Here is a 25,695-nt window from a genome sequence, read left to right as displayed (position 1 = left end):
TACAAGTCATTGAGCAAACAGATCCTAAAATCACAATGAAACCACTTTTCAAAGAGGTAGTGGCTTCTACCTCGACAACAGACAGTTTGCACAAGTGACTCTTAAAGGTGCAGACGTGCCTCTGTCGATGGAGAACATTAAAAAAGCTGTAGACGCATATCTTTAAAAACAGATTGCGTCAATCACATCAGATATCATTCCTAACATAGTGCCTCAGATACCTCTGGCATTGTCTAGTGTTCAAGTCAAAGTGCCAAATACCATTGTTAATGCAGACATGACCGCTCCTACTTCACATGCTCAGACCCTAGCTCATTCCTCTCTTAGCACGAAGTTAGACCCCATGCAACACAAGATGCTACCAGCACATCAAAACAGAACCTTTAACTGGAACAAGGGTTCCAAGGAGGAGTTTAACTATCCTCAGAAACATCACTCTACTTGCCACTCTTTAATTAAGAAGTGTCGGGGGATGGGCTGGGGGGTCCTTTTAGCTCTTATGACCTCAATAGACAGAGTGTTCTCAATATATTTAATGAAGTAGTAGAATTGGAGGCTATCACCACCGGAGACATAGATCAGGTTGAGTTCATAGCACAACAGACTTTTGTAATAGTGAGACTCTGGATACCATCTGGAGTGGTTTTAAATATCATTTGGAAAGTTAAAATGACATTGTTCAACATGGGCTTTCTAATAGCACAAGATCCTGAACGCATGAAAAGACACGAGGAGCAGCCAGATTTTACGCTAACCAGCCACCCTATTACCTCCAACGATCAAGGACACACTCATCACTCCATCACATCGTATCCAGCAAAAGCATAACTAGCGAATTTAAAGAACTCTACCCTTTTTTCTCTGGCCAGCTGGAATACAAGGGGTTATTTGCATATGCAGGCTTTGATACGTAAATTCAATAATTCCTTTGATATCTTAGTGTTTTAAGAAACCTGGCTCCTGGTTCCTCCTGTATGGGATAGCTATGATGTGTTGTTGGTACCTGCAATTGCAGGAGATAAGGGAAGACCATCTTCTGGCCTCTTGGTGGCAGTATAAATGACCTCTGGGTGTGTTGTTGAACTGTGGTCATCGCCTAGTGCATTCTTACAATTAGTAAAACTTGTGAGCACACAGGGCAATATTGTCTTATTAAACGTGTATCGTAATCCCGCAGGCATAGTTGAGGAGGTATTTTATTATGAATTGGCGGCAATGTTGGATATGATAACCATGGCTTTAGACATTACAGCTTCAATTCTAGCTGGCGATCTTAACATTGATTGCCTGAATAAAAGGACGGGGCGCTCCCACCCAGAGGCGCAGAGATGGACCAGCTTTATGTGCGAAAGGAATTTTCAGATGATCAATGGTGCGGTCAATGGTGACATCCCAGTTCCAAAGTACGTGGCAAAGAGAAGCCTTGACCAGCATCATTGACCACATATATGTGGATATTCATCTCTGGTGTGCTCTGACTCTCCAAAAATCAATGGAACTACAATCAAGACGTTAATGTACGCGGACGATTTAGTTCTTGTATCAAAAACGCCTATTGGGCATCATAAATTATTAGCGGCCTTTGATTGCTATATAATCCTAAATGAATTAAAAATCAATACAGCTAAAACCCAAATTGTATTATATACACCGAACAAGCGAAGTAGGAATCTGATGCTGTGGTCGATAAATGAAATTAGATTAGCCATTGTTCCAAGTTATACCTGGTATTTGAGGGGTAATTTATAGCAAGAGGACATATTGTATCGTTATGGCAAATTTTCATTGACCCCCACATTGTTGTATTGGAAATTAAAGGCAACTCCATGCATATTGTATGGTCTAGAAACAGTAGCCCCTTTACAGCCCCATGTTTTGGACAAGATTGAAGCAAAGGTTTGGAAGCAGATATTACAACTACCGCAATGTACACCTGGTCCCTGGCTACGATATGAACTGGGGATAGTTTCGCTCAACGCAGTCTATCAATGGAGATTATGTGCTTTATTTCAAAAATGTCTTATTTCTACAAAGTTGCTGTCAAATACAGATAAGGCTAAGAGTAAGATTTATCGTATGGACTGGATTGATAATAGATATTTGTGCTTACAATACAAACGTTCCTCTGGTCATAGGTTCTGTGATAAATTGTCAGGCACGATGGAACAATATCTATGTAAATCTCCATCACCATTTTTTCAATCGTCCATATTAAGATTCCATTTCAATTTATGGCCAACCGGAGATCTGTTGTGTTTAGTAAGATAATCCCAATGGAGCAAAAGTTTGGTTCTGTGAGAATCATGATTGTATAGAAACTGTTCAACAATTGATTGTATATTGCACAGTTCTTACTGGGTTGAGAGTTGTACACTTTGTAAAATACTGTAAATATCTGGGTGCTTAAGATGAACAGCATTTATATTGAGTAATTCCCATGTTCCTATTCAAATTTCCACTGTGAAATGTGTAAGTGCTCTGAAACTAGAATAACGAGTTCTGATTTGATAATGTAAGTTAGTGATGAATTTTATCTCTCTGTAAGTTAATAATTGGATGATGTCAATTTTGTGAATTTTATTTTGTAAATTGAAAAGTTGATTACATTCAGCTGATTCAATAAAAATTAATTAAAAAAAAGATTACCACCTCTCTGAGATTAAGAGACACTAGCCATACCCACAAATTTGATATCCTTCTTATTATCCATTTGGTGGGTATTCTGCCAATGAACGGCTAACTGATATTTGGCTTCTTGATTACCTATAGAGGATATGTGTTCTCTAATTCTAATTTTGAGAGGTCTGATTGTGCTTCCAATGTAATGTAAATCACACACACAAATGAAGCAAAAAACAAAATTTAGAATTGCAATTGATGAATGTGTGACATAATGGTTTCCCAATGTGCCAAAATTCACAACCTTGGTTTCAAAAGCATGGGTACATAGAGAGCATCCCCCACATTTGTGAAATCCCTTGTTCTGTGCCAAATGTTGCCAAGTTTGGCTACTCGGTGGGTAAGACTTAAAGGAGGGCATAGTTTACTCTTCAAGGTGATTGCCTTGCTGTAAATCAAGCTGGGGTTAGGTTCAATCCATTTACTAACATCCTTATCCAACTGGAGCATATGCCAGTGTCTCTTGACGATCGTGTAGAACTTGTGACTATCAGCATTGTATCTCATTATGAGTCTCAGTTTGTTGGATTGGATAATTTTATTCTGTATTTTTGGAGCTAGCAAATCGGCTCTCTTCAGATTACAAACTTCTTTCTATGCTTGTACAAGAATTTTACTTTCCTAACCTCTTGCTAGAAATATTTTCTTAATCAGTTTTCTGACTTGAAATCCTCAGGGCTGGAGCAATTTCGAATGAGCTCGACTTTCGGATTATTGGAGATGACTCGCTTTTTGTGACTGCTCTGGTTGTGTAACACAGCATTAACTGATGTACTCTTGCAAAATGTTTTAGTCTCAAACCCCTTATCTGTCATCAAAATTGTCAAATCTAGAAAATCTATAGTGTTATCACTAAATGTATGGGTAAACTGAATTCCTCACTCATTTGTGTTTATAAATTTGACAAACTGCAACAAAAGGTCCACTGTACCTGACCATACTATAATCACATGATCAATAAATATTTTCCATACATAGATAAATGGTGGAAACTGAATGTTAGCAAAAACAAATTTCTGTTCAAAATGGTGCATGAAAATGTTCGGCAAGGCTGGCGCAAAACTGGCTCCTATGGCTATTCCTATTAGCTGTTTGTAGCATACATTGTTGAATAGGAAGACATTGTTTTTGAGTGTACAATGTAATAAATCCTTAAGCATTTCTATATGTTCATAAAAGGAAGCAGAATTTTGGTTAAATATATAATTAACTTTTTATTGCTTTGGACTGATTAATGGAAGTGTACAGAGCCGTGTCATCAAGCGTGACCAGTATGAGATTCTGACCAAATTCTTAACTTCTAAAAAATCTGTAAAATATGCATGGTATCTCTTACATACAGTGGTGTTTGTACAACTGCAGGTAATAGGCATTCATTAATGCAAATGGAAATTGGTTCCAGAAGGCCATCTCGCCCACTCACAATTGGCCTTCCTTCTGGAATATCTGTGAAACTCTTCTGGATATTAGGTAGGAAGTAAACAGTGGACCCTCCGTTAATAAGAATTGTTTATCCACATCCGTCAGGATACCCTTGGAATGCCACTTGTGTATCAATTTATTCACTGTTACTTTTAATTCGTTAAGTGGGTTCGAGGGTAAAGCCTGATAGCATCCAGCAGTATTCAGGTGTTTGAGTCCCATGGTGATATAGACAATCTTATACATAATGACAACATTGCCCCCTTTGTCCGCTTCCTTGATTATTAGAGTTTGATTGGTTGCTAATCCTTGTATGGCTATTAGTTCTGCTTTGCTCAAATTGAGTGCTTGACGGGGTTTATGTCATGTGGCAGAATCTACCAATTTATGAATATCCTTGGTGACCGCCTGGTGGAAGTTATCTATGATGCTATCATTTGGAAATACGCCTAAGTATTTCCAAATGATAACATCATAGATGTTGCGCCAAAGTTATTTTTGTTTTCTTTAATGTTGTCCTTTATTTTTCTTATGTTTTTCTCTTCTATTTTCTGCATAATTGCTTGACTTATATTATTGATACAATTGTTAATGTTTGATTAGCCATGTAATGATGTACATATGCATGTCTCTTCAATACCTGACAATTGACTTATGAATAACCGCCCCTTTGTTTTGCATTTGGATTTTTGGCCACTTATTTGTGTGCCCATGTTCAATTAATTGTGTTAATGATACTTAATGGTGTTCGTAACTCAGCCTCAGAAGAAGAGCACCTCGCTTCAAACACTTGTCACACTGAATCCGGCACACACCCAAGTCACGCCCAGCATATAGTGCGCAAATGAAACCCTTATTTATTTTATCTAGAAGTTGAATATTCTGAACGATATACCAGTTGTATCACACCCTTCTCCTGAGACACCTCCCCGACCCCCGTTCACACTGAACCAGGAATCAGGCTAGTTTGCAGGGTAAAAATGTATTTATGTAGTTAGAATTTAAATCAGAATATATTTTAATAGGAATACAACAATCACCAATGGGGTGACAGAACACTGAATAATGTCTTTACTGCACTAGGAGTCAAATAATGAACACAAAAACAAATGCAGCACAGAAAAGAATACTGTTGTGTTGGTTTGGGACAGATAGCACTATGGTTAGAGTTTACCCCTGCAACACCCCTCAACCCACCAATAAGCAATTGAAATAGATGTGAGGAAAGAGCAGGTATTCACGAATAACACAATTCAAACAGAATGTCACTCCCACCTTCCCCCTTCAAACACAAGAGAAAAAAACGGAATTGACTTTTCAACTGTCAGATGGCTTTGAAAGTGTCTTTGGAATTGCTGAGCAAAAACACCAAATGTGGTCAAAAATACTTATGGGAACCGCTTTGAACAGATGCAAACAATCACAAGCAATGATTTAGTCAAAAGAAAACATTTGAAATCTCAAAGTCCAAGTAGGAAATAATCTAAAGCTAATTCACACGTGTAAAGAATTTTCAGAATGGCAAATCGCGGCAAACCTTTCCTTGTGCGATTTGTGCTTTAATGGGCCAATAACACTGCGGTTTCTATGGATAGCTAAGGATATTAGGTACAAGTAGGAGTTGGAATTTCGCTTCTATCATCAAAATTGAGGGAGTTATAGAGGTTTTAGTAAGATTCGTTTTTGCAGAATAGGCGCGAGAATGGAAAACAGAAATTCGCTTTTGAAAATGACAGATGGTTTTCATTACACTATATTATGACTATGAAAAAGAGATTGCCACATATGGATCTTACAGTCACGTGATCAGCTTAACCCGCCTGTTGTGGATACTCTACTTCTTCCTGGGATTTACTTTAGTTATTCAAAATCACTAGGAAGTTAACACAGGGGAGACAATCAACGCAAGAAACAATCTAACAATACTGGAGTTCTGAATTAAAGATGGGATGGGTTTGAGATTGGGATCATACAATGCAGATATTATAGGTCACTGTTCTTCCTATTAATACTTACAGCATAAGTTATTAAATTGGACCGTCAGTTCTGGTCATGGATTGGATCTGTCAAGGAAGGACAGCACATCAGGCACGGGACTGGATCAGCTAGGCCGGTCACCAGATTTGCACAGGACCTGCCCTTCTTGCTTCTGGGTGTTTCAAATCAGCGGGATAGCATGTTCCTCAGGCAAGCCTTGTGGTGGCAAGCCAGATAGTTTCAGGATACTAGTTCAGAAGGCTTTCCACACCACAGCGCTACACTGGGTTGTGAGAATACATTTGAGGATTTAGGCCTTGCTGAAGTCAATAGTTCTCTACTGCTTTGCAAGAGTCTTGGCATCTGGATCTGGAAGGATGTTAAAGCTGGATGTAGAAGGCTGGAAGAAAGTGCTTCGCCGGAATCAGGAAAGTGAGTGAATCAGTAAGTCCCTTTGTGTTGTCAGCTGTCTCTATTTATCCTTTCAAATGACATCACAAAATGGGTGTATGAGCCGGCTTAGCTAAGCTTGCCCCTGTGAACTGGGATTGGGTCAGGGCCACATCTCTGCCTTGTATCTGAGTGATTGGATCAAGGCCGGATGATGTCACAATTATGGTTTAGCTTTACAGTCCTTAGAAACCTCCCCTCAGCCACTAGTGTCAAATTCGGATTTCATGCTAAATACATATTTCTACATTGGTCACCTCTACACAAATCACACACAGAGATTCCATATTTTATGTAGCATCTGTTCATCAAAATCCCGCAGCTGTTTCACCTTTCTACAGAATTTTGTCCATTTCGCCATGAACACAATTTCCAAACTTTCTGCAACTTTCCACAAATGTGTGTGTTTAACATAGGGATGTGTGTGTAAAGTTGTACAATTCTGGCATTAACGCAGTTCACATAAAACCACATATATTGCCATTCCTGTCCCAAATATGCTACATAGTTCTACCGCCTCTTAAATCGTGCCGCCAAAAATTAGACTAACAGATCTGTCCTTTGTATATTTTTCACCACTTTGAATCACAAGATATGAGTCTCTAAAAATTGTTCATTGTTAACTGCAGATGGTCTGCCCATTTATCTCCCCCTGGAGTCCAGGAACAGCCCCCTCCTTTGGGGAAGTCCTTCCAGGAGCAGTTTACGACCCTTTCACACCTCCGTTCCTGGGCTGAAGGATCTGCCATTGTTCATTCTCTTTCTGTAGACAAGAGTCTGGCCTGACCCACGATTATCATCAGTGAGTTTCTGCTGAGAGGATTTCCCTCCCCTTGGGATAAACCTGTTTTTTCCACTCCTTACAGCTCAGCCAGGCTTGTTTATTCTTAATTCCTTAAAGTCCAGCTGAAACCAAACTTGTTGCATCAAACATAAATACATCACTTTCTTAGCTTTACATCTGTTGGATCAAAAACACAACTGAGATCTGTATTCCTTTTAGCAACAATCCTTTTATGTTTGCTAATCCGGCAGACTTCTAGTTTAGATACTTTGAAGTTTCATCAGGAGCTCATCTGACAGCTGTCATCCACAGGTAGCCCAGTGTACTGCACACAGATTTTGACAGGAGCTGTCAGTTTACAGACAATCCAGTTTGTCTGATGAAATGTTTTGTTCTTTACACTTTAGGACCTTATATATTCGCCATGCTTCTTTAGATTACATGAATTTTAGCACCAAGCAAGATTTTGAATGTTGAGTGTAGACATTTTGGAGTTTTTAGCAACAAAGCAAATGTCATTTATAGGCACATTTTCAAGTTTAATTTGCAAAGCGCTGCTTCTCTCTCTGCACTCTGTTTGCTGGTCATGGAGCCCACTGGCACATTTTCTGCTGAGTCTGCTCTATCCCGCCATATATGCACCATGGGTGGCAGGTTGTGCATCCATCTTTTTGTGTGTTTAACCACACGGTTTTTGAGGTTTTTGACGTGCACCAGAGTTTTGCCACCATTGCTGCTGTTTCTTGCACCATAACTATCAGAGTGATGCCGCATAAGATAGCGGAGTGGGTCAATACATCCCACAGATCCCCTCCTCCCGACTTGGTTTTGACCTCCATCAAGGGGAAGTCGGGAGATTGGGATGCTCTTTTCTGTCTATGTGGAGAAATTCCATTGCTTCTCCGGTCAGTGATTGAGGCGACCCGCTCTCCGTGCTGGTTCTCGTTGGGAGTTAGGAGCCACACTCCGGGCTCCTTGGATTTTTCCTCCCGGTCCCCGAGTGGTCCTCCTTGGTTATTCTTGGGATTATTCTTAGTCCAATGCTAGAAAATAGAACATAGCATGGTTATGGAAATGTTCCCACTACTGTGTCCACACATCTTCGGGGGATGTCAGCAGTGGGAAAGACACTTGCATTGGTTAACAATTGGCAATATTCCCCATCTATTCTTCAGTGATCCTTTGCTCATTTTCTTCAGTGCAGTCATTGAAGATTCAATGATTTTTCTAGGTGTCCGGAATTTCCCCCTCTGGGTTTCCAGTAAGCCCTTCTATCTGCCGCAAAGTATGCCTGGGGTGGCAACATTTTAGTTGGTTTATGTGGACCCACTTGTCTTCCCATTCTGTCAAACTGCCCTTGGGGATGCGGATTCTGTAGGCGACTGGTAAGGTTCTGTCCACAATTTCAAAAGGACCCTGCCAAGTGGGGAGGAATTTGCACTCTTTGGCTAGGTTCCTTTGGAAATTGTACAAGTAGACCCAGTCTCCTACTTGATATTCCTTTTTAGTGGTTTTAAGATCATAGTGGGTCTTCATACTGTCTGCAGATCTTTCTAGATTCCGCTGAGCATAGGCAAAAGCATGTTGAAGGTGTTTTTTTCAGATTCTCAACATACTCATGAGTTGTGGAGGCATTTATCAAGGTCTGCTCTTGAGTTCTGTAGAGCAGATGCTGGGGTAGCACCATCCTTCGTCCAGTCATGAGCTCAAATGGAGACATTTTTGTTGCTGAAGAAGGGGTAGATCTGATGGCCATCAGGACAAGGGGTAATCGAATGTCCCAACTTGGCCCAGAATCTGCCACAAACTTTTTTAATATGCTCACAATAGTTTTATTGTACCTCTCAACTCCACCACATATCTCCCACATCTTTGTCATCACTTCACTGGTGAAGTGGCTACCTAGTTCTGACTCAATCCTTTGGGGTAGTCCAAAACGTGAGAAAATGTGATTGATCATCAGGGCAGCTGCTGTTTCTGCCTTGCAATTTGGGGCTGGGAGATATTCCACCCATTTAGTAAACAAGCATCGTACGGTCAACATGTACTTGTTCCCCCTAGAGGAGCGAATCACGGGCCCGATAAAATCGACTTGCAAATCTGACTAAGGCAGTGTCATCCCCCACTTTTGGAGGGGAGCACGGTGTGTGAGTGATGTTGGCTGAAATTGTGCACACACAAGACACCCCTTCAAGTATTGGTCGAGGTCCTGCCTCTTGTGTGGCCATTATGCAACCTCTCACAAGATTTCTAAAGTCATATGAAACCCCTGATGACCGGCTGTGGCCGCATCATGGGCGTGACTTAGCCTCAGGCTTCGGAATGAGGTAGAGACCACTCACTGGTCATGGCCAGATATGGATCTCCTCACCAACAAACTGTCTTGGATTCAGAACATTTTTGGACATTTCATCAACACTTTGAGGTCCTCTTTCCCAATATAATCAGTATCCGTCAGGGGAAGGTTCTCAGGGTCCTCAATGTGTTGATAAAAATTACCAATTATTGGATCCCCTTTTTGAGCCGTAATCAAATCAGCATCTGGGGTCTCCTTACTTCATTGTGCAGTTGAGAGTTCATTGTGAGCATTTGTCTGGGACCTAGTGATAGCAGTGAACTGGATTTCCCCCAACAGGGACTCGATCTCAAGTAGATTCCCTTGGATGGCTCTGGTTTTGGCCAGCTGATCAGCTAGGTAATTTCCAGTTTTGTCTGGTCCCTCTACTTTAGAATGACCCTTGATCTTTTTCCAGTAGATGGTCATCCCATTCGAGGTGACCAGATCATCAATATTTTGTATACATTTTCTGTGTTTTAATGGTTTATTATTAGCACATACCATGCCTCTGCTTTTCAGTTAACCAGGTGCTCCACAAACCCGTTCCGTACATAATCTGAATCAGTGATTATGACCAGTTCGTGGAGTTGGTGTTGGACAGCAGTGAGGATGGCTTGATGCACAGCCATCAGCTCTGCCACTTGACTATTTCGGGGACCGATTTTGTACCCAGCGGAGGGTTCGGGAGCATTATTCACCCATGCATTCCCTACGCCGGCCACAAGTTCCTTTTCCCTGTTCTTGTCAATATGGTAGGAGCACCCATCCACATAAACAGTGGGCATTCCTGCACACTTGTCTTCTTCATAGACTGTGTGGGGAATTAAGGTATGCCTCCATGTTGTCCTTGATTTTAAGACTTTAGTCCTCGAGACAGTTTTCTCTGGCACAATCATGCAAGTCAGCCAGACCTTGCGCGAGATGACTCTTCTTGTTTTGGCCATATCTGACCTCCACAGGAACGCCTTGCATTGACAGAATCCAGGAAGTAATTCAGGAATTACTCACATTTCCAGCCCGGATTCTGTCACATTGAAGATATTGCAGAGGCTGGTGTGGAGTCTCCGCTATGATGTGTTCCCCCTGGATAAACGGGTGGCAATTCTTCAATGCCCACACCGTTGCCAGGAGGGCCTTCTCACAATCGTTGAATTTGTCCTCCACAGAGGATAAAATCTTACTTGCATAGGAGATTACTTTATTGACCTTGTCATGCTTTTGATATAATAATGCAATCAAGCATGTATTTGAGAACCCTGTCTCCAAGAAGAACTCCTTGTTTTTGACAGGGTAAGCTAGGCAAGGCGCTTGTCAGAGGCTTCTTTTGAGTTGTCTTACTGCCTTGGCTTGTTCTGGACCGCACTCCCACTTGACTCCCCACTTCAACAGATGGGTCAGGGGTCTTGTGATCTCTGCGTAGTCCTCAATGAACTTTCTGCTGTAATTAGTCAGTCCAAGGAAGCTCCTTAGTTCCCGCAGAGTTGTGGGGTCTTTTAGTTTCTGGAGTGCTTCTACTTTCTTTTCCTGGGGACAGAGACCTTCAGGCGTTATCTCATGCCCCAAGAAATTGACACAGGTCCTGCACCACTGTGCCTTTTGAAAATAGAGTTTTGCTCCGGCAGCCCTCAACTGTGTCAGAACATAAAAGATCTCTGCTATGTGTTCCTCCACAGTTGAGCTTTTGATTAGAACATCATCTACATAGGCCAGGTTACCCCTTTCACCTAAGTAGGGCATGGCCTTATGCAGAAAGATGTTAAATTAATTGCCGGAGTTGATGTATCTGAAGGGAGTCCGGGTCCAGGTGTACTGCTGCCCCCTGAAGGTAAAGGCCAGCTTGTATTGGTCCTCCCTACTGACAGGTACAGTCCAGTACCCATTGGTCAGGTCAATGGCAGTGTATACCTTTGACCCCTGGATCTGGGACAACCCTTGGTCAATGTAGGGAAGAGGCCATTAGGAAGTATGGACGCGTTTGTTGAGCTCCCTTAGGTCAGCACAGAGTCTCCACTGGCCGTTTGGTTTCAAAATCCCCAGCACCGGATTATTGAAGGTGCTGTGGACTGGACGAATTATCCCACGGGGCTCAAGGTTCTTAATTATTTCAGTAAAGGACTCCATTGATATGATAGGCAAGCAATATTGCTTCACGAACACTGGAGTCATGCCAGCGTCCGTGGGAATTGTTGTTGTGTGGATGTCTGTGCGACCACAGTCATATGAGTCCACTGCAAAGAGATCTTGAAAATCTAAGAAAACTTGTTTTTTTTGCTTTTGCTCCAGAGTCTCACAGGCATCAGCTAGGTTGACTCTCTCTTCAAGCATCTGCCTGAAGCCCGGAAAGACTTTTGGCTTGCTATCTCAGCGGCCTCCTCCAGCTGGGTGGAGAAGTCCCTGGTCAAAGTACTGACTTGGACTGATGGCTTCAGGTGGAGAAGGCAGTCCTGGTGGACTTGAAAGATCACCTCATACCTCCTGAAGTCACAGGTCACCTCTTCCTCACCATAAGGGCAGGAAGAGTACACCAGGAAATTCCCCCCATGCCGGGTGAAGATCCTGTCTGGTGTTGTGTCATTGTCGCTGTCACTGTCAAAACAGTTATTGGGGATTTGTCCCACCAGTTCGTTACCTAAATCTTTGGAAAAATGTCGGTCATCAACTGCCATTCCAATAATGGTGCCTGCGCCCAGTGTGATACTCCTAAATTTGCTGTTATCCACCTGTCAGGAATCACAGGTGGAAGCTGTGGCATTACTGGAGGCTCTAGGCATCTTTCTCCACTCCTGCTCTAGTCCTCATTCAAGATGGCGGACGCTACTATAAGAGCAGACTCCGCCCCCGGCTCGAGGCATTGTATCTGTGTTGTTCGTCTACAGTGCTCCGCTGCGTACTCCGAAGTTTCCTTCTTGTGCCTTCAGTGTTTGTTGTTCCTTTGTTTCCCTCTTGCTAGTTTGCTAGTTGTTCTGTTTCTAGTCTGTCCACTTGCTATCCCTATTTTTTTTCCTTTGTTAACTGCCTTGCTTGCTATTCTTTACCTTGGCGTTCTACCACCTCTCTCGGCTTTCTGAATCCACCTCTCGGATTTCGGCTCCTTTACGCGGCGTTCCGCGATTCTGTCTGACTCCAGGGTAGCGTTCTGAATCTCTCTCTCTCTCTGGTTCAACACGCCCTATTCCTCTTCTTTCTGGCTATTCGCCGACTTAACATCTAGCCCTCCCTGCCATGGTGGCCTCCGGGGGAGCAAGACCATATCTACACTATCGGAAGGATCAAAACCTAAGGAGAAGCCATCACTTGACAAGTGGGAATCCCACATGAAGTCTTCTGCTGTTTCCAAGAACCAGTCATCAGAAGAATCAGGTGAGGAGGAGATTTGGGAAGGTGTTGTGTTTTGTGTTAACTAGTGGTGTTGGGTTTAACCCCAACCCTTGCTGTTGGAAATGGGCATTGAGTTGAACATAGGCGTCAGTTTTTTTCAGTTTCTGTCCCCTTTTAATTTTGACTTCAAGTGAGAATTGTCGGGCCCGTTCTGGGATGGTGACTTCCTTTCCAATCTGAATTTCAACTGCATATGGCAGCAGTTGAGCTGACCGAAATGCTTTCTCTGGGTCATCAAGTCCATGGGATTACCCGCTAATCGGGACCATGCTTTGAAGTTTATTAGGTCCAAACTAATGGCAAAGCGATTGAGGATGTCACTGCCTAAATAAAGTGCAGCAGGGACATCTCACACGACCCAACAATTATGGATTATGCTCTTGTTGCCTATTGGAATTTTGAGCATGCACCTGCTAGGCAGGAGATGTTTGGAATTGGGTGTTTCCAGGTCTATTTCCCATTTGTCTATCAATTTAAATGTGGGAATGGCTGGATCTTTTGGGAGTTTTCGGAACATGGCCTCGCTGATGAAGCTCTTACCATTGTTCGCACACACTTGGGCGAGAACCGTGTCCTTCCCCTCATTTAACTGAATAGGGATGAACAATTGGTCTCCAATTTTCTTAATGTCAGCCAAGCTTTGAGCTGGTTTGTCATAATTTTGGACTATAGAAGTGGTATTTTCTGATTGTGAATTTGTATAGAATTTCAGAGTGTTCCCTTCCAGTGTGGAATGCCACTTAAAACTGGAAGGAAGGTTGATTTTCAGAAATAGAGAGGACTTCCCATCACCAGTTTGGGGTTCTACTGCAATTACTGTCACGTCAGGGATTTAGTTGTTTTGGAAAATGGAATTCAATTTGGTCAGGTTTTTGTTCAACCATGTGGCATGTGCCATTTAAACTAACATGGTTGACACTATGTTTTAATTTTATTGGTCGGTAGTCTGGGTCCATAGGACCTTGTTCACACAATCTATGAGGGGAGACAATCTACGCAGGATGTCATTCCCTAGTAAACATGGTGTGCCCTCTGGAGTCACAACTATGACCTGGTGCTTCACCTTGTGTCGCCCAATTTTAATGTCTAAATCTGCAGTCCCCTCGACAGGAATTTCATTCCCATCGAAGTTCTGAAGTTGTCCAGGAAGATGGGTGAGAGGGATTTGGTATTTCTCCCCACTTCCCGAATTCAGCTGATCAAAGGTCCTTTTTGACAGAAGGGTGTCTTGGGATCCAGTGTCCACCAGTGCCAAAAATGTACACTGCCCATGTAATTGGATTGGGGCATAACATCTTCCCTCCTTTTCCTCAAGGGGGCAAAGATAATGTGAATTTTGGGCCAATTGGTGGGTCAATTTCTTTGCTCTGGATTCTGACAGTGGGTGATCTGGGCAGGATTTTGTTTGGGATCTTGTGAACCTGTAGGAAAAAGGTGACAGTTGGATATGGGGGGAGTTTTGGTCTCCCCTGGGTCTAATTCTGGGCTGCCCCCCCCTTTCTGGAGGCAGTCAAGAACCTCCTCCACAAAATGGTTCTTTTTAGGTTCTTTATCTCTCCTACCTGCCCGCTGTTCCTTAGGTTGCAGATTTTCGGGGCATGTGATTCTTGTTCCGGTTCCTGGGTTTCCAGGGGCTTTTCACAAGAGGGGAAGGAAGCTTCCTCTAAGGCTTTACACCCCCTTTCCCCCTGTGCTTCCTCCCCGGGAACCGGTGGGTTGTTGGGCTTCTCTCCCTGTTATTGCTCTGGAGTACCAGACCCTTGATTTGAGGAGTTCTGGGCCGCCATGTTCATCTGAGGATTCTGCTGAGCCCTCAACATGCGACCCAGATCCTGTGCCAAGTTCTGGACCTGGCACTCCAGTTGGGACACCCGCTCTGGCTGGTACGAGGTCCTCTGGTCTACCCTGGGTTGATCACGGGAAGGGTAACTGCCCCTTCTCCCATAATACCTTGGTTAGCATAGTTTTGGTACCCCTCCACCCTTGGCCTCCCATCTCCCGGATTGGGCTGTCTGGGCTCAGGAAAGTGGGGAAAGAAAGAAGGGTTGTTTTGGGGGTTGATGTTTGGCGGGTACCGGGGAAAGAAACTCAACCCGGCATTTGGGGGATTGCTGCCCTCCTGGGGAAAGTTAGGAGGGAAGCTTCCTGGGTTGGCAGCTGCCTGGTTGGATACCGCCCCCCCTGGGGGTGGGGGAGTCCACACATAGCCCAGGATGAGTCTGCTGCCCTTGTAACAGGGGCTGATGTAGTCAGGGGTGTTAGGGGTCCCAATTGTGGGGTTACCTCCCTGACTCCCTGTTTGGGATTGGCCCGAGGGCCTTCTGGGTCTTTGGTTAGTAGGATTTTGCACAGGAATGTTTTTAGGCCCCCCATCTCCAGATCTAAAATGGGGGCAATCTTCACCTCTGCCACCTTAACAGCAGCAGGGGTGTTTCTGCACTTCGTAAATGCGAGTTGCTTGTTCAATGACCCAGTCTAGTGATCTTTTCTCATGAACGTCCCTCACCAGCTGGGTCATTATGTATTTAGGAAGTGCATGAAAGAAAGTATTGATGAACTCCCTACTGTCTGTGCACACCCTCCTGGTGGTCTGCGCAAAGGCACGTTTCAGCTCTTGGACAAATTCTTGTGGGGCCTTGTCTTCCCCACATTGCAGATTGTAGGCCGCCTTGCTGGCCTCTTCAGGGTGCTGTGTATTGAGAAATGCTTTAAGATGGGCGCCTTATAAGTGGACCATCTTGAGTGGTTCTGATCCTCCAGCCCCACAAAGAAGCTGGAGTATTCAGGGGAAAATGTCCACTTGACATACTGAATACAACTTTGGCTGTCCTTCAGGTGGAAAGTCTCCATCCTTTGCTCATACAATTCGAGGTGCTCCCAAATGGAATATTTGGCATTGTTATGGTACCGCGTTATGACGCTCGGGGTGATTTACCACCCAAGCCTTGATTTGCTTCAGGGGATCTTTCAGTAGGGCCCTATTAATTTTGTTGGTCTTTTTAGTTTTGGTCACCCTTGTCCACTCATCCTCTTACTCGGAGGAACTGCTACCGGAGGTGGCTGTCTGATCCTCTAGGCTCTCCCTGATTCTGCAGGCTTGGGAATGGCTTGCATAATGTGGGGGCCTAGTCTCTTCAGACCTGTGGTGCTCAGAAGAGACTTCTGACTCTCCCTTGCACCCAGGATTGGCTGAGTACCCCACCCACTGTCCTAGCTGGGGAGAGGTTTTTAGGATGCTCTTTGTGGGCCTATTTTCATGGCATTCCCCACCAAATTTGACTGACTGATCTCTTGGTAGGTGATATTTTTGAGGACCCAGTTCTCTGTATCTCCCCTCACTGGAGTCTCCCTGATCAGAGAGGCTGGCAATAATATTTGGGAACCTGTACATAGATGCCCGCCCATCCATTTCTGGGAGGCACTGATCTGTCAGTCCCATATCTCCCATTGTGTTGAAGTCTACCATTCCCGTGGCCCTTGGGTCATATGAGCCAGTGGACATGAGGGTGGCAGAGTCCATGGAACTGAAGGGATTAATGTCCCTGATGCCAGTGGTCCTGAGGTTATGCTCGAGAGTTTCTCTTTCCCATCTTACCTCATCTCTTTCAGCCCTTATTCCCTGATGACATGCCAAAATATGATCCTTTTGCTCCTCTATTAAGGCCTTAATGATCTCTATGAGTTGTACTAGCATGGCTATCTGTTTGTGGAATGAAACAAATGATGGTGCCAGGATAGTGAGAGCAACTGGTAGAAAAAAGGCAGAAGGTAATAAATCAAATCACAATTTTTATTTTATTTAGATTTGAGTGTAAACATCATCATTGGACATCTTTAATTAATTCATTTTTTATTAAAAAAAATCCTACATTTCAGGCATTCATACATTCATTCAGCTAATTCAGATCCTAAAACATTTAGATTGAGTTATTTTAAGAATTTAGGAAAGTTCAAATTCAATTCCATTGCGTTGCTAATAGTAGTTCACTCCAGACAAATAGATAGGTGCCAGTGATTTTTGAGGTTCCCACCTTTTGGTTGATTTATCTGTTTGTGGAGCCTGTCATTCTTTTCACAGAGAGCCTCATTGTCGCTTGGTGCTTCCTGCCTGGTTTGGGAAGATTGGGCAAATTTTTGCTGCAGGAGACTCCCCTCCTGAGTTTGGTCCTTATTGGTCTGATTGTTCTTTGCCAAAGCATCCTCCACCCGCCTGGTGTGTTCTAACAGCTTTTCATAATCAGTTTTGATTTCCCCAAACTCCTGAAGGGACAGCTTACTTTCCTCCAACTTTGTTTTTAAATGGCTGACTTTCAGGCTTAAGGCGTCCCTCTCCTGAGTTAGAGTGCCCCTCTGCTCAGCCAGGTCGTAACTCAGTTTTTTAAGTGCACCAGTTTTTTGGCGTTCCTCATCAAACTCTGCTTGGGATTCTAGGTCTTTAATGATTCATTTATTATTTTCCTCTTTCAAGGATTCTAGGTGGTTCTCTAAAGTGACTCTGTTCTGTGCATGCTCTGTTAAAAGTTAATTGCTGCGCCAGTTTTTGTTGACTCTGTTGTAGAGAGTCCAACCTTTCCTGACACTCTTTTTGCAGTGTCTGTACCTGGGCATCTTGCTCTGCATTCTTTTGCAGTAAGAGAGCCAGATCTTCTTGGAGTTTGGTGGCATACAGCCTACCCTCTGTTTCATATTCTTTGCTATCCTGGAGCCTTTGCTCTGCAGAGTCCAGATTGGTCTGGATTTTCTGCAGTGCTTCCCCTTGCCTCTTGGTGAAATCTATATTGTCTGCATACTTTTCCTGTATGACTCCTATGTGGACGTACAGGTAGGCTGCTATTTTTGCAATTTTACACTGCTCCTCTTTTATTTTAGGGGTCATGTACAGCTCGCTAAGCGATTGAAGTAATGGACCCTTGTCCTGCAAGGTATCAAGGTTGATTTCAGTGATTTGTTGTTTTTTTTCCTGCAGGCATACCTGTTCGTCCTGTTCTGGCCATTCACCCCTGACAAACAATTTGTGCAAGAGGTATTCCCTAGCGATATTATTTTCCACTGGGGTCACCATTCCGGAAATATTTATTTCCTTCTGACTTATCGCAGGGTTACTTTACTTTTACAAACAGGCCCAATTCCTTTGAGTATTTCTTTTGTGGGGTGCTTGTACAGTGTAGCACAGTATGGTAACCCAACAAGGTGTATGTACCCCGTCGGCCAGCACGCTGTGTTAGACTGTCACTTGTGGTATGTCAAATTCAGGATGCCGGCACCGAGCCCCCAAGCTGTAAGTGATTTCAATCCGGCACACACCCAAGTCACGCCCAGCATGTAGTGTGCAAATGAAATCCTTATTTATTTTATCTATAAGTTCAATATTCTGAACGATATACCACTTGTATCACACACTTCTCCTGAGAACCCCCCGGTCATACTGAACCAGGAATCAGGCTAGTTTGCAAAGGTAAATATTTATTTATTTAGTTAGAATTTAAATCACAATATATTTTAATAGGAATACAACAATCACCAGTGAGGTGACAGAACACTGAATAATGTCTTTAATGCACGAGGAGTCAAATAATGAACACAAAAACAAATGCAGCACAGAAAAGAATACTGTTGTGTTGGTTTGGAACAGATAGCACTATGGTTAGAGGTTCCCCCTGCAACACCCCTCAACCCACCAATAGGCAATTTAAATAGATGTGAGGAGAGGGCAGGTATTCAAGAATAACACAAATCAAACGAGAATGTCACTCCTACCTTCCCCCTTCAAACACAAGAGAAAAACAGAATTGACTTTTCAACTGTCAGATGGCTTTGAAATTGTCTTTGGAATGGCTGAGCAAAAACACCAAATGCGATCAAAAATACTTAAATTATTATAAATTCCTATGGGAGTCACTTTGAACAGATGCAAACAATCACAAGCAATGATTTAATCAAAAGAAAACATTTGAAATCTCAAAGTCCAAGTATGAAATAATCTAAAGCTAATTCACACGTGTAAAGAATTTTCAGAAGGTCAAATCGCTGCAAAATGTTCCTTGTCCGACTTTTGCTATAACGGGCCAATCACCAGATTGACAGATGCTTTTAATTACACGATATTATTACTATGAAAAAGAGAATGCCACATATGGATCTTACAGTCACGTGATCAGCGTAACCCGCCTGTTGTGGATACTCTACATCTTCCTGGGATTTACTTTAGTTATTCAAAATCACTAGGAAGTTAGCACAGGGGAGACAATCAGCGCAAGAAAGATTCTAACAATACTGAAGTTCTGAATTAAAGATGTGATGGGTTTGAGATTGGGATCGTACAATGCAGATATTATGGGTCACTGTTCTTCCTATTAATACTTACAGCATAAGTTATTAAATTGGACCATCAGTTCTGGTCATGGATTTGATCTGTCAAGGAAGGACAGCACATCAGGCACGGGACTGGATCAGCTAGGCCGGTCACCGGATTTGCACAGGATCTGCCCTTCTTGATTCTGGGTGTTTCAAATCAGTTGGATAGCGAGTTCCTCAGGCAAGCCTTGTGGTGGCAAGCCAGATACTTTCAGGATAGTAGTTCAGAAGTCTTTCCACACCACAGCGCTACACTGGGTTATGAGAATAAGTTTGAGGATTTAGGCCTTGCTGAAGTCAATAGTTCTCTACTGCTTTGTAAGAGTCTTGGCATCTGGATCTGGAAGGATGTTAAAGCTGGATGTAGAATGCTGGAAGAAAGTGCTTCGCCGGAATCAGGAAAGTGAGTGAATCAGTGAGTCCCTTTGTGGTGTCAGCTGTCTCTACTTATCCTTTCAAATTACATCACAAAATGGGTGTATGGGCCGACTTAGCTATGCTTGCCCCTGTGAACTGGAATTGGGTCAGGGCTGCATCTCCGCCTTGTATCTAAGTGATTCGATCAAGGTCGGGTGATGTCACATTTATGGTTTAGCTTTACAGTCCTTAGAAACCTCCCCTCAGTCACTAGTGTCAAAATCATATTTTATCCTAAATACATATTTCTGCATTGGTCACCTCTACACAAATCACACACAACGATTCCATATTTTATGTAGCATCTGTTCATCAAATTCCTTCAGCTGTGGGATCTTGTTTCACCTTTCTACAGAATTTTGTCCTTTTCGCCATGAACACAATTTCCAAACTTTCTGCAACTTTCCACAAATGTGTGTGTTTAACATGGGGATGTGTGTGTAAAGTTGTACAATTCTAGCATTAACACATTTCACATAAAACCACATATATTGCCATTCCTGTCCCGAATATGCTACACAGGTCTACCGCCTCTTATATCGTGCAGCCAAAAATTAGACTAACAGATATGTCCTTCTTATATTTTTCACCACTTTGAATCAAAAGTTATGAGTCTCTAAAAATTGTTAATTGTTCATTCTTAACAGCAGATGGTCCGCCCATTTGTCTCTGCCTGGAGTCCAGGAACACCCCCCTCCTTTGAGGAAGTCCTTCCAGGAGCAGTTTACAACCCTTTCACACCTCTCTTTTCTGGGCTGAAGGATCTGCCATTGTTCATTCTCTTTCAGTAGACAAGAGTCTAGCCTAACCCACAATTATCATCTATCAGTGAGTTTCTGCTAAGAGGATTTCCCTCCCCTTGGGAGAAACCTGTTTTTCCACTCCTTGCAGCTCATGCAGGCTAGTTTATTCTTAATTCCTTAAAGTCCAGCTGAAACCAAACTTGTTGCATCAAACATAAATACATCACTTTCTTAGCTTTACATCTGTGGGATCAAAAACACCACTGAGATCTGTATTCCTTTTAGCAACAATCCTTTTATGTTTGCTAATCCGGCAGACTTTTAGTTTAGATACTTTGAAGTTTCATCAGGAGCTCATCTGACAGCTGTCATCCACAGGTAGCCCAGTGTACTGCACACAGATTTTGATAGGAGCTGTCAGTTGACAGACAATCCAATTTGTCTGAGGAAATGTTTTGCTCTTTACACTTTAGGACTTTGTATATTCGCCATGTTTCATTAGATTACAGGAATTTTAGCGCCAAGCAAGATTTTGAATGTTGAGAAGTGTTGTATATAGGCATTTTGGAGTTTTTAGAAACAAAGCAAATGTCATTTATAGGCACATTTTGAAGTTTCATTTGCAAAGTACTGCTTCTCTCTCTGCACTCTGTTTGCTGGTCATGGATCCCACTGGCACATTTTCTGCAGTGTGTGCTCTATCCCACCACATATGCACCATGGGTGGCAGGTTGTGCATCCATCTTTTTGTGTGTTTAAACATGCAGTTCTGGAGGTTTTTGGCATGCACCAGAGTTTTGCTGCCATTGTTGCTGTTTCTTGCACCATAACTATCAGAGTGATGCCCCATAAGATAGAGGAGTGGGTCAATACATCCCACAGTATCAAGCAACATACCCACACCTTTCAGTTACCTGCAGCCTTTTTCTCCTTTTGACTTACAGTGCAAGCGCTTTGAACTCTAATACTTTGTTGCTACTAATAAACTTGGCTCATATTTTATAATAAAATGGCCAAATGTATGTTGGCTCATAACAAATGGGTCCAGCCCAAAGAACATGCAATCTGATGCGCTGATCATCACATGCCCATTTTTAGGTAAGCTGTTAGCATCTGCTGACTGAATTCTAACATTTTAAATCATCACATGAAGCCTTTTACTTACACATATTCCAATCAAAGTATACAACATGGGTTATATGTGATCTTCCTCAAACAATTACAGAGTGGTAAACTTAATCGTGGACAAAACACCAAAACCCAATTCTTTTTGGTGTTTTTTATTTGGGGGTTTCCTCCCCAACCCCCTTGTTTGTCTAACCTTTTAATGCCACCCCAACCTCATCCTGATCCATTTTACCCCATTACCCCACTACCCTTTATTTATTTAATTAATATTTGCACTGTTTTTCAGTGTTATTGTCCGCTCTGAAATGTATCACTCTGTTTTGTCTGCAATAAAATGACTGGATACCCATACAATGCTTTTGAAATCTTTACCAACGAGAATGACAGTGATGGTCTGGCTCCTGCTTATCTCTCATCTCTTGTCTCTTTTTCTATATTACTGCTTGTTAGTTATGCTGTCAGTCTCTCTTTCTTCTGACAGTTACCAAGACCCACCTTGCACAACCCTGTTTCCACTTCTTTGTCCTATTTGCACCCAAAAAAATGAATTACTTACCTCTCTTTATCCAATCTTCTCCTACTTTGCCTGTTTTCTGCCCTACTCCCAACGCTCATTTACTCTCTTCTCAATTGTAATTGTGTTCCTTGTTATCATTTGTTTCATCTATTCATTTATTATACCACCAATTGTTTTGTTCAACACTTTGACGAATGCGATGTAAAAAAATAAAAAAATCAATGAATGCAAATACAAATACACTTGCATTAATTTTTTGTATACAACTATGTGAGGTATGACCCAAAGTATTAGGAACTGGGGTCATGCAATCCCAGAATTCAATAAAGAGAATTGTTCCCAACTACATATTTATTTTAAAGAACGTTTGTGTTTTTTGCTCCAAAATATACACCCTTTGTGCCAAAATATAAAAGACGAGTGGATTTTAACTCGAATCATATGAATAATTAATGTAAACATTTATATAATATATTGTGAAGGCATCATGAAGTAGAAACAGACAACTGAATAAAGTTGGGGCTATAAAAAACATTTTTTAATCAAAAGTAGGGTTGGAAAAAGGCATAACTTGCCCAATGCTAAGGTGGGATTTCCCTACCTAAATAAAACTAACAATAGCCTATGTCAGGAAGTCCAAAGCAAATGTTTGCCCTCAGGCCAATCTTCTCCTCTTTGATAGATGCTTCCCGCGCCTCATCAACTTCCTTCCTTCTCCTGCTGTCCCCTCTCTTCCCTCCACGGCTTCCTTGCCTCCACCTGCTGTCTCCTCCCTGGCTACCTTGCCCTCTCCTCCTTCCTCTTGTCCCCTCCTCGGGTTTCTTCTACACCTCTGCGGGCATACCTCTGATTTTTACCCCTCGCCGAAGGTCTTTCAAGGACGGCAACCTTCTCCATATTGTCACTCTTAGCTCTAGCTCAGCTATCAAACACTCTTCTGACATCTGCTGCCTCCTGGAACTTGACCTCGATGTCCTTGGTGTCACCGAGACATGGTTCACGGCCAGCTCTGTCACAAGCTTTGACACTCTCCTCCCTGACGGCTCCAAGATCCTCTCTGTGCCCATATCCAACCGTTCCGGGGGGGGTGTAGCCCTGATCTTCCCCAAGTGGATTCCTGCCTCTGTCATTCCTACGCAGGCCTATTCCTCTTTCAAATGCCTCATCTGCAGGCCCTCTCTTTCTCCTAGTCATTCCCTCACTGTGGCTACCATCTATCGGCCACCTGGTTAGATCTCCTCCTTCCTCTCTGAGCGGCCGGACCTCTCCTCTTCCCTCCTGGTCTCTACCACTCAGCTCCTTCTTGCAGACTTTAACATCCACCTGGATGCTTCCTGTGCTTCCTCTGGACTCTCTCTCACTCTCTATTCTCCCCTCTGGCCCGACTCACTCTGTGGGGCACACTCTAGATGTTGAGATCTCTTCAGACCTACCCCTTTCTATCCCTCTCACCACTCCTCTCTCTTGGAGTGACCACTTCCTCCTAGCTCACCCTCTCCAACCCTCAGTCCAAGCCACCTCCAGCACTGCCACCCACCTTCTTGTTTATCCGACCAATGAAGCATGTGTCAGTTGAGGCTTTCTCCGCCACTATCCCTCACCACTGTCCCCCTTTGGCTGACTCACACCCTGACAAAGCCCTTCTATGCTCCACTCTGCTATATCTCATACTCTTGATGTTCTTGCCCCCTGTCATGAGGATCCGCTTGAGCCCAAAGCCAAGTGCAACTTCTGGTATGACTTTGACCTTGTCACCCTCAAACGTAAGTGCAGGGTGGCTAAGAGGAAAAGGCGTGCTTCCAGTACATCCTCTGGCAAACTGGCCTGCCGCCTGCTCCAAAGGCAATACCGGCTCTCTGTCTGCACCAAGAAGAGAGCCCATATCCAAGCCCGTGTCTCTGCAGCATCTAACAACTCGGCCGAACTCTTTAAAATCTGCAAGGAACTGGCCAATCCTGCTGCAGTCTCTACCTCTCCTGTCTACTCCCAGGCCCTCTGCATAGCTCTGGCTTCTCATTACATCTCTAAAACTCAGGACATCCTGTCATTTCTTTCTTCCTCTCACCCTCCTCCCCCTACTCCCTGATTTTCCTCTGGCCTTTCTTAGGCCACCTCTCCTCCCTCCTTCTCTTCCTTTCCACTGTTCTCCCCAGACAAGGTTTCTAGACAAGTCCGATCTATGAAGTCTCATCAAAACAAGTTTACCCTTGTTCCTCCAAAACCATCAAGGACCCCATTGACATCCTGGCTCCTGCTCTGCCTGACTTCTGCAACCACTCTTTCACCACTGGTGTATTCACTTTCCCCCTGAAGCACTCCCTTGTGCACCCTCTTCTTAAGAAAACCTCTGCCGAGCCGTCCTGCACAGCTAACTATCACCCAATCTCCATCACTCCTATCTTGGGCAAACTGCTTGAAAAGCTGGCTTAATCTTCACACTGAATCTGTTAGTTGTGTGCATGACCAGTCTGGCTTCAGAGCTAACAGAAGCATGGAAATTGCTTTCCTGAACATCCACAAAGACCTACTCTCCAACCTCGACCCCAACACCCCTGTGTCTTACTTGATCTCTCTTCTGCCTTTGATACGGTCAAACATGCCATCCTGCTCAACCGTATCTGTGATAACCTGGGTATCACCGATCAGGCACTGGCTTGGCTGAATTCTTTCCTCTCCAATCGACCCTTTCAGGCCCAACTTGGGTCCTTCCTCTCCTCTATCTCTACCTGTGGTGTTCCCCAGGGGTCTAACCTCCCTCCCTAGGTGTTAAACCAATACCTGGCACATTTTTGTCCACCACATTGCCGCTCTCTGCCCCAAATTTCAGTGCTATGCGGATGATACTCAGCTCATTTTCGGGCTCCCTTCAGCCACCTCTTCTCCTTCTCACATCTCTGTCTGCTATCCAGGAGTGGTGTGCCACCAATGATCTCTGCCTTAATGCCAGTAAGACTGAGATTCTCTTCATCGGCACACCCACTCCCTCCTTTCCTGTCTCTCTGTGGCCAGCCTCTCTTAGCCCTCCTCCTGCTCCCACCTGTGGCACTAAAAACGTCAGCGTCATCTTCGACTCCACAATCTCCTTCTCTCCACATATCTCTGACGTCTCTAAGAAGTCACAATACCATCTGCACCTCCTCAGAGGTATTCTTCCTTTCCTCTCCTTCCCTCAGAAGCTCACTGTTTCCAGAGCTCTGGTTCTCTCTAGGCTGGACTACTGCAACAGCCTCTTTCTAAATCTGCCTGCCTCTATTCTCCGCCCTCTGCAACTCATCCAGAACAGGACTGCGAGACTTGTCCTTGGCCTCAAGCCCAGGGATCGTATCTCTCCAGGACTGAAATCTCTGCACTGGCTCCCAGTGGCTGCGAGGATTACGTTCAAAACCATATGCATTGTCCACATGACCTGCAGTGTACTAGGGCCTCAATACCTTCAACTCTCTCTTCCTAAATATCTTCCTTCTCAAGCTCTTCGCTCATCCACCTCCAACTCCCTCAGGGTCAGTCA

This window comes from Ambystoma mexicanum, chromosome 6p, assembly GCF_040938575.1.
Source record: "Ambystoma mexicanum isolate Mex_15411 chromosome 6p, UKY_AmexF1_1, whole genome shotgun sequence".
Taxonomy (NCBI): domain Eukaryota; kingdom Metazoa; phylum Chordata; class Amphibia; order Caudata; family Ambystomatidae; genus Ambystoma; species Ambystoma mexicanum.
This window is presented reverse-complemented; position numbering follows the sequence as displayed.